Here is a 7,377-nt window from a genome sequence, read left to right as displayed (position 1 = left end):
ACCCTTATTTAAAAGTAGCTGATGAATACAGAGTTAAAGACTAGTGCATCACCAATATTTTAGGCATGTAATATTTTTAGTTTTGACCTGCTATTTCTTTGAAAAATTCATACCCTTGAAGTAGAATGAGATATTTGAATAAAAAACAGAATATTGGAAATCAATTTTAACAGATTCTTTATAATTTAAAAATGTCCACATAAAATTTGATTATTAGATAAATTTCATTAATCACATGGGTAAATTCAGAAAAAAATCAGGGAGAACATGAATGCAGTCCCCCACTACCACAAATTATGCAGTTGAGTTTTGAGCATTGGGGGAAATTGCAGGAGTCAGCACTCCAGAAGCACACCTGGAGTGCAATGGATGAGCCTCGGCCTGGGACAGCCACCTTAGTGATCATGGTATCTCACCTGCCAGGAAAGTATAAGATGTATAAGCTGAAATAATTCCAAACTAAAGGACAGCTACATCATTAACAATCTTAAAATTAAGCAAGAATTTTGAAATTTGTTGAAAGTCTGATGGAAAGCCAATAGGAAGAGTAAAGGACTGGTCTTATCTTCAAACTTCATTGTATCATATATCCGTTAATTTGGTACAGTGCTCTGAGCCTGTGCTCAGTGAGAAGCACCACACAAAAATAACTTGAATTGAACTGAACTGCTGTCATAATGCTTACCTCCATATTGTAGAATAATTGTTGAGCATAGAAATGGCGATCTGAGTTACCTAAAGTAATAATACTGCTAATAGAAAATATACAGGAAGATCTGATATACGACACTTACAAAAGGGTGCTGCTCTCTATACCTTAATAAAGTAAATTGCATTAAACATTGTTAGCCACTGATATCCAGAGGTTGTCCATAGTTGAATCATATTTATCTCTCATAAATTTAGGATTACATCTTGATAGTTTTTCTCCTGTCTGAAAGTTAGATGGGGGGAGAAAGAAAGATTAGGCTTTCATTTGAAAACTCTTTGCTTGGCTTTTTAATTGGAATCCAGGAAAAGCATGCTTTAAAAGTAAACCTTCCTACAAGCAAATTGTCAGTATTTAGAAATGACTACTGTTAAATTTAAATAGAAACCTATCAATATACTCTCCACATGACACACAGTATATAGTTACAATTACAGTTCACATGCCTGTAGGACACACACATCTTAAGAAATGATAAGCACAATAAACTGGCAATAGTGTACACTAAGAAACTGGCCTCTGGCAACCAAAGTGGCAATGGTGTCGAATTTTAACCAGTTTCCAATCATATAAACGTCTTGTTTTTAATTCTTTTTGAGCACCTTTAAAAAAACAGGCAATCTAATAATAAATACATCAGAGAATGTATTATGAATCAAATATCAATAATACAGGTCACATTTTATATGCATTAAAAGCTAAAAAAACTTTGCTGATTTTGAACTTCACATTTATTGATACTGTATGTGCACTTGGTACAATGAAATCCTTTCTTGTATATCTTTTCAGAATAGTGACAGTGATATCAACAAAAGGGTGTGCACACACAGACACAAAATAACACACATAGAATGCAACCTACTGTATATATTCTGTTGTTTACACTGAAGGCAGGACTCATGACCAATAAATGTGAGGGAGAGGCAGATAATCAATTGAAAAACTTAATTGTATACCCAGAAGTATCTCAAACACTGCTTGTGTTGAACAAACAGCTGGATAACTGAAATATGGACTTTGCACCAGCAGTAAAATAAGATTTACCCTGCCGGGATCTGCTTCTTATGATTTGCCATTTCACAGCATTGGATACTATAGATTTGTATTCTGTCATAAATTTTGTTTTTATCTCCACTGTCCATGAAAATATGAAATTACATTTTTCCTCAGTCATCACTACAAAACTAATGGTGTAAACAACATATAAAAAATATAACATTTTTCAGTGGAATATTTCTGTAAGTCCTCGGTGATAAGAAATAATGTCTCAAATAGAAATGTTTGAACTCAAAAAATAACGGTGTACTGATAGTTCACTGCAATGCTAGAGCTGACCTTCAGAGGAATATAAACAGCAACCAGAACAACACTAGAGAATTACCTTAATTACTCTCAGTATTCTAGATCATGTAATAAGCTTTTAGAAATAATTCAACATCTGTACAGCAGGCAGTTTTTACTAAAAAACACGATCTACCTCCATTTCTTGTATCTTGTGAAGTGAAGCCTTAGAACTTTTCTTAAGTGTTAATACTTCTGGACTTCTGTTTTTGACCTAGTTGTTTTTAAACTCCTGGCTCTTATATATTCATTTAGTTTAGTCTTTTCTGATTTTGAATCTCTCCCCTGTATACTGACTATGAGTTGCCGATTCTTGTAGCTTCCATCTCTTGGTTGCGTTCACACCTTGCCTCTTGAAAATGACCATTACCATTCCCTTGAACACTTTTAACCCTAGCTATATCACTTATTTTCAGTTGGATTAAAGCTTCAGTTAGATGGTTGCATACAACTGTCAGTTTCTTTCATTCATCCTGTGTTTAGAAAAGTCTTCTGTGTTGTTACATGGACCCTCGTCAAATAACGGTTAGCCATAAGTACTGAGCACTAGGATACTAGTGAAGGACTTTGTTGAATGGTGCAAATTGAAGGTGATAATCTTAGACTTTAGCAGGGTCAAGCCCACTCTGCTCCCAGTTCGCACTGAGGCTGATGATGTGGAGATGGTGAGAATATACAAATACCTCAGGGTGCATCTCAACAACAAGCTTAATTGAAGTACCAGCACAGAAACTGTATACAAGACGGGTCAGAATAGCCTCTTTTAATGAGGAGGTTGTGGTCATTTGGTGTACGGAGGCCACTTTTACATGTTGTCTACCAGTCTGTAGTGGTCAGAGGCTATTCAGTCTTGGGAGTCAGCTTGGACTCACTGGAGGGAGTGGTAGATCAGAGGTCACTCAGGAAGCTGCTTATTATCCTGGACAAGACTCTCACTTCCTGTATAAGGTTTTAACTAAACAAGGGGGTACCTTCAGTAGCAGACTAAAACAACTGCATTGCTCCAAGGAGTGCTATGTGAGGTTCTTTGTGCCCTACTCCATCAAGCTCTTCATCCCTCGACTGAGGTTGTTCTCTGTTTGCCAAGTGGTACTGAGCTGGTCTAGCAGACATCTTGTAACTTATAAGTTTGTGCAATTCTAATCACTTTACACCTTGTAAATACATACGCCTTGTTTATTAATGGTTAAATAATTCTTATATGACAGGCATTACCCAGGACAGGAATCCCATTTATTGCATGGCCCACTCATGCAGTCATCCATACTCACACTCACACTGGGGTCTATTGTGTTTGGAAATGCTGTTAACCTAACCTGTTTGTCTTTGGGGATGTGAAAGGGAAATAACAGTGGGACAACAACCGGGCACAGGACTCAAACTATGGATCCTGGATCTATTAGGTGGCAATGCTACTCACTGCAGCATCCTGCATTACTGTATATATTAATATGAAATGCATCTTAATCTAATGTCTTTATAAATTGAAAAACAATACTTTGTATTCTTTTTAGTTGTTGAACAGAATAAAAATATGTGCACTACAAGATGAAGTATTAAAGCTGAAACATTAATTTGCTACTTATACATTTAGTGGATGGAGTTTCCGTATATGTTCAGTATAACAATCTGGGATCTTAATGTGAATGTACCAGTAATAAATGTGATGCACCTAAGAGTAGGCCTAACAGACAGGTATTAGCTCATTCATATAAAACCAATAAGAACATTGGTGACATGCTGAATTTGGGTATCATATACATCAGATTTCTATAAATGCTTGGGGAGTCTCAGAAATGACATAAGGCAGAAAATAACCAAATGTTGTACAGCACACAGTCATTACTAAATAATATTAAGATTTATATGTACTCAAAGGCTAATCATAAGCACTTATTATTTTTCTTTTGAACCTAATATAATTGGTAGATTTGGATTTCAAGCTATAAAATGAAATCCCAAAGGGGAAAAGGTGATATGCTATAAAGTTCCAAAAATAGCTACAAGGTGAATTTCCAAAAGTCCAAACATAGTTTCTAGAAAGAAAATGACTACAATAAATTAGAGGTAAGCAGTAATAACACCAGATACTGTACTGTGGAATGCCAGTGGCATTTTGTATATTGGGGAGACTTCTTCAAAAACGTCTGTGTGCCAGTAAACAATTGTTACAAAAGAATACAAATACATTTGTGAAAATAACCTGTTTTCTCTCCAATGTCTTGCTGATGCTGCAGGACTTTTACCTTTAGACATTTATATATTTATCCTTAAACTAATAAAAAATTTAATTTGTAAAATTCTCATAAAAATATGATTATGCATTGTGAAAAACATTGGATTCAGAGTATTGTCTCTTTTAGTAAAAATACAATTAATTATTGTTTTCATTTAGGAAGCTATATTTCACCATTCAATAAATGAAGACATGTGTATTAGTAACCTCACCATACCTTTACTGTAAATCAAATTTGTAATGTACTGTGTCAAGCAACATGGCATAAAAGAAATGATGTTAAAAAAATAAATTAGTAAACTGAAAACTGTGCAAAAAAGGCAACTTTATAAGGAAGTTCAAAAGGAAGTTCAAGAAGTTTTTAATACATCTATAAATTCCGTCTGTCTTTCTCTCTGTCTGTATGTCTGTCCGTTTACATAACAGAACTACTTAACGGACTTTTTCTATACTTTTCTTGAACATTCCGGTAGATTTTACGACTTCCCTCATTGCGTTATGTATCATAGTTCGCTTGCATTACCGTTTTATTTGCGCACATCCGAGAGACATGCAACAGGCCGAGGAAAGGGGGGAGGGTACCTCCTCACTCACACCCCAGCCTTGGGCGTGTACCTTACCTCCACTTAGCTAGCGAATGAGAAAACTACTTAACGGCTTTAGATCAGGTTTTTTTCTATCATTTGCTTGAACATTCCGGTTGATTTTGCGACTTCTTTTATCTCACTTAGATTAATAGTTTGCTTGCAGGAGAGATATATTCGCTATAATCCGAGACAGAGGCTGTGGGTTTAAGGGGTGGGGGAAGCGTGACGTCAGGAGTGGCAACATGGGCAGGGCCCTCCTCACTGTCCTTTTTCATTAATACATAGGCGGAGACACGGGGCACGGCTAGTATCGAATAAAAAGAAAACAATTCAGACTCACAGTAAAGGCACTTGTATGAATTGATTGCTGCTGCTATTCCAGTGGTCTCCACTGAAGATTAAAGCACTGTGCAATGATTATTACTAAAAAAAGATTACTCCTCAATGAGTAAATATATACATTTGCTCGCTGTTCCAAGATGTAACACGTATTCAATGAAGAATCAAAGGAAAAGTCTTCCAGAGAAGAAGATGAAGAGTTTAAACTTCCTACTGCTATCCATTTCTTATTGATCTAAACATACATTTTCAGACTCACTTAATCCAATTCAGGTTCACAAAGGGCATAAACTATACTGTCAGCATTGGCTGCAAGGCAGCAGCTTACCATAAGTTGGATACCAGTTCATTGCAAGTCCCACTTACTCACACATTCATGCAATGCCAATTTATAGATTCAAATTAACCTAAATAAATTTTTCTGGGAGAAACTTGGAGTAGCCTGACAAAAATACTCATGTGGGCATGGGAAGACTGTACAAACAACACACAGGCAGCGACTACAGATTCAAACACGACCCATGAGGAGGCAGAACTGGTGTGATTTAGAGTTACTTTGACTCATAAAAAAGACTAATACATTTTGAGTTTGCCATTCACAAGAAGCATCTGCTGATGTGAGGCATGCATTGCAAAAAATAGATCTCAGAAGAGTTATGATCAAGAATTGTTGATTTTCATGAAGCTGAAAAGGGTTACAAAGTAATTTCAGAGTTTAAATATTGCAAAATAAAAGAAAAAATAGGCAGATTACAGAGGGTTGAGGTTCTTCAATACAACCCAATTTAGTTTAGATGAAAATAAGGGAAAAATGAAATCAAACTTCAGCAGAGTTACTGAGTGTCTATTTCATGTTTCCAGGCTAAACCAGTCATATCTTTTCATGGTCAAGTTTCCTTCATTAAGAATGTCTCCCATCAGAGATGCGTTCTTCACAGGGACAGATTTATCAGTGAATGTAAATTTCCTGTGTGGTCACTCCTTATATATGTCCCGTAGTCAGAGGTGAGTAGTAACGAGTTACATTTACTCCATTACATTTACTTCTTAAGTAACTTTTTAAAAAAAATTGTACTTCTAAGAGTAGTTTTACTGCACCATACTTTTTTACTTTTACTTGAGTACATTTGTGAAGAAGAAACGCTACTCTTACTCCGCTACATTGGGCAACACTCGAATTGTTACTTTTTACAATTAGATACGCTATATTTTTGCCAGAGAGAAGCCGCCAGTGGATTTACTACATGACTGTTTCACATTCAGAAGTAGCAACAATAATCAAAAGACTCCATTTCACCAATCAGACGTAGCAACAATAATCACATGGCTCCGTTTCACAAATCAGACGTAGCCATGCAGTCACATGACAACACACACACTATGGCGGCATAGACACTGCCTGACTGCTGTGTCTGTAAATAGGAGAGTGGCAGATCCCACTACAATAAATAACTGTGCTTTTCCTGTTTCAAGCTGAATAAAGATGGTGTCACTAAAGTATTGAGATTCAGCTTCGTGTTTTGGGGTGCAAGACGGGGGCTCACACGTCACAGCACACACACGTGGTCACAATGCTGTAGTAAACAGTATACGCTCGGATGTTTACTGTATGAGTGAGGCACACCAACTGACGATTGCCACAATCCCGCAGCAAGAGAGAGAGAAAAACCATCAGCTCAGTTGTGATCACGTGATGCTTGGTAGACAAAGCGTATACAGACTACTCGTATTGCAAGACCTTGCTCGTTTATCAAGTCAAAATTTATTAAAAATTTTGAAAATCTTGAAAAACACTCACAAACCAAGTTACTCGCAATCCAAGTTTCCACTGTACATGAAAAATGAGAGCCAACTCCTGCTGAAGCTTAACCATCACTTCACTGATTGAAGAACAAGCATGTTTTAACCAAACAGACACAGACAGTCAAGGTACAGTGAGACTTCTTGTACGTGCACAAGCTGCCTTGTCCTAATGTTATTTTCTATCAGCTGTTCTATTTGGAGGGCAAGTGCATATGCAGTATTATACTGTCAGTGTACAGTATATCTTGTAAGTAGTTTGCACTGGTCAAACACACGTTACCTACTGTAGGTATTGGCTTCAAAAGCTTTGTTGTGAAAAACTGAGATTTGGAACTTTGTGTTATCTGTGCATCTTTATTTTA

The 7,377-nt window shown here is 36.5% G+C and overlaps 1 pseudogene; it reads right to left on the bottom strand.

Moving 5' to 3' along the window:
• Positions 1 to 256: 256 nt before the first annotated feature.
• On the bottom strand, positions 257 to 431 carry LOC120530417 (annotated as a pseudogene).
• Positions 432 to 7,377: the final 6,946 nt, after the last annotated feature.

This window comes from Polypterus senegalus, chromosome 5 (assembly GCF_016835505.1).
Source record: "Polypterus senegalus isolate Bchr_013 chromosome 5, ASM1683550v1, whole genome shotgun sequence".
Taxonomy (NCBI): domain Eukaryota; kingdom Metazoa; phylum Chordata; class Cladistia; order Polypteriformes; family Polypteridae; genus Polypterus; species Polypterus senegalus.
Note: the sequence above shows the minus strand (reverse complement) of the source record. Positions and strands in the feature narration are given on the sequence as shown.